Source organism: Arachis hypogaea, chromosome 4 (assembly GCF_003086295.3).
Source record: "Arachis hypogaea cultivar Tifrunner chromosome 4, arahy.Tifrunner.gnm2.J5K5, whole genome shotgun sequence".
NCBI classification, from domain to species: domain Eukaryota; kingdom Viridiplantae; phylum Streptophyta; class Magnoliopsida; order Fabales; family Fabaceae; genus Arachis; species Arachis hypogaea.
This window is the reverse complement of record NC_092039.1, coordinates 32,570,893-32,573,797: the sequence shown is the minus strand read 5'-3', so window position 1 is coordinate 32,573,797 and position 2,905 is coordinate 32,570,893. Positions and strand designations below refer to the sequence as shown.

The 2,905-nt window shown below is 32.8% G+C and overlaps 1 non-coding gene across 1 annotated transcript; it reads right to left on the bottom strand.

The window, feature by feature from the left end:
* Positions 1–2,456: 2,456 nt before the first annotated feature.
* LOC112798762 (small nucleolar RNA R71) lies at positions 2,457–2,560 on the bottom strand. The gene has a single exon (XR_003200359.1). It is a non-coding gene; the product is annotated as a small nucleolar RNA R71 (small nucleolar RNA).
* Positions 2,561–2,905: the final 345 nt, after the last annotated feature.

Sequence of the window (2,905 nt, the reverse complement as noted above, 5' to 3'; positions counted from 1 at the left end):
AGAGGAAGAAAGTAGCCACAGTTGATGGTGAACCCCTATACAAAGCTTGCCATGGAAAGGAGTAAGAAGGATTGAGTAGAAGCAATAGGAGAGCAGGCGTCCTTGGGCTCTACAGCATCTCCATCCGCTTATCTGAAATTCCCATCAATGAATCTGCATAAGTATTCTATCCCTTTTATTATTCCTTTTTATTAATTATTCCAAAAAATCATAAACCAATTTAATCTGCCTGACTGAGACTTACAAGGTGACCATAGCTTGCTTCATACCAATAATCTCTTTGGATTCGACCCTTACTCACGTAAGGTTTATTACTTGGACGACCCAGTACACTTGCTGGTTAGTTGAACGGAGTTGTGAAAATAAACAGTGCCATAAGAGTAAATATATGCTAAAGCTCAAAAGATAGTAATCACAATTTCATCCACCAAGTTTTTGGCGCCGTTGCCGGGGATTGTTCGAGTATGGACAACTGACGGTTCATCTTGTTGCTCAGATTAGGTAATTTTCTTTTCAAAAATCCTTTTCAAAAATTTTTCTTTTTATTTTTCGTTTTTCCAAACCATATTTTCGAAAAAAATAAATAAAAATACAAAAAAAATTAGAAAATCATAAAAATCAAAAATATTTTGTGTTTCTTGTTTGAATCTTGTGTTAATTTTTAAGTTTGGTGTCAATTGCATGCTTTTAAAAATTTTCTTGAATTTTTTCGAAAATCTCATGCATTCATAGTGTTCTTCATGATCTTCAAGTTGTTCTTGATAAGTCCTCTTGTTTGATCTTGATGTTTTCTTATTTTATGTCTTTCCTTGTTTTTCTTGTGCACCTTTGCATTCATATTTTCCATGCATTAAAGATTTCTAAGTTTGGTGTCTTGCATGTTTTCTTTGCATCAAAAATTTTTTCAAAATTATGTTCTTGATGTTCATCATGATCTTCAAAGTGTTCTTGGTGTTCATCTTGACATTCATAGCATTCTTGCATGCATCTTGTGTCTTGATCCAAAATTTTCATGTTTTGGGTCATTTTTGTGTTTTTCTTTAAAAATTCAAAAATCAAAAAAATATCTTTTCCTTATTTTCCTCCAAATTTTCGAAATTTTGGGTTGACTTGGTCAAAAATTTTCAAAATTAGTTGTTTCTTACAAGTCAAGTCAAAATTTCAATTTTCAAAAATCTTTTTCAAAATATTTTCAAAATCTTTTTCTTATCTTTATATCAAATTTTCGAAAATTAGCTAACAATTAATGTGATTGGTTCAAAAATTTGAAGTTTGTTACTTTCTTGTTAAGAAAGGTTCAATCTTTAAGTTCTAGAATCTTATCTTGTAGTTTCTTGTTAGTTAAGTCTATTTTAAAAATTAGATCTTTTTCAAAATATCTTTTTATTAAAATTTTATCTTATCTTTTTATCTTTTATCTTATCTTTTTCAAAAAAAAATTTTATCTTTTTCAAAATTTGATTTTAAAATATCTTATCTAACCTCCTATCTTCTTATCTTTTCAAATTTGATTTCAAATCTTTTTCAATCAACTAACTAACTTTTTGTTTGTTTCTTATCTTTTTCAAAACCACCTAACTACTTTTCCCTCTCTAATTTTCGAAAACTCTCCCTCTCTTTTTCAAAAATTCTTTTTGTTTTAAATTTTAATTTTAATTATATTTTGTCTTTGATTTTCGAAAATTACTAACCCCTTTTTCACAAATTATTTTCGAAATTTCTCTTCTCTTCTCTTATTCTATTTAATTAATTAATTACTAACACTTCTCCTCACCTCTTTTCATCTAAGAATCCGAACTTCTTATATCCCTTGTATTTGGATTCTTCTACCCCTTTCTTCTTCTACTAACATAAGGGAATCTCTATACTGTGACATAGAGGATTCCTCTTTCTTTTCTTGTTTTCTTCTCTTTCATATGAGCAGGAACAGGGAAAAAGGCACTCTTGTTGAAATTGATCCAGAACCTGAAAGGACTCTGAAGAGAAAATTAAGAGAAGCTAAATTACAACAATCCAGAAACAACCTTTCAGAAATTTTCGAACAAGAGAAGGACATGGCAGACGAAAATAATAATAATAATAATGCAAGGAGAATGCTTGGTGACTTCACAAAGCCAACGTCCAAGTTTGATGGAAGAAGCATCTCCATTCCTGCCATTGGAGCCAATAACTTTGAGCTTAAGCCTCAACTAGTTGCATTAATGCAACAAAACTGCAAGTTTTATGGACTTCCATCTGAAGATCCTTATCAGTTCTTAACTGAATTCTTGCAGATCTGTGAGACTGTAAAGACTAATGGAGTTGATCCTGAAGTCTACAGACTCATGCTTTTCCCTTTTGCTGTAAGAGACAGAGCTAGAATATGGTTGGATTCACAACCTAAGGATAGCCTGGATTCCTGGGATAAGCTGGTCACTGCCTTCTTGGATAAATTCTTTCCTCCTCAAAAGCTGAGCAAGCTGAGAGTGGATGTTCAAACCTTCAAACAAAAAGATGGTGAATCCCTCTATGAAGCTTGGGAGAGATACAAGCAGCTGACAAAAAGATGTCCATCTGACATGTTTTCAGAATGGACCCTATTAGATATATTCTATTATGGTCTCTCTGAATTTTCGAAAATGTCATTGGACCACTCTGCAGGTGGATCCATTCACCTGAAGAAAACGCCTGAAGAGGCTCAAGAACTCATTGACATGGTTGCAAACAACCAGTTCATGTACACCTCTGAGAGGAATTCCGTGAATAATGGGGTCCCTCAGAAGAAAGGAGTTCTTGAAATTGATGCTCTGAATGCCATATTGGCTCAGAACAAAATGTTGACCCAACAGGTCAACATAATCTCTCAAAATCTGAATGGATTGCAACATGCATCCAACGGTACTAGAGAGGCAGCTTCTGAAGAAGC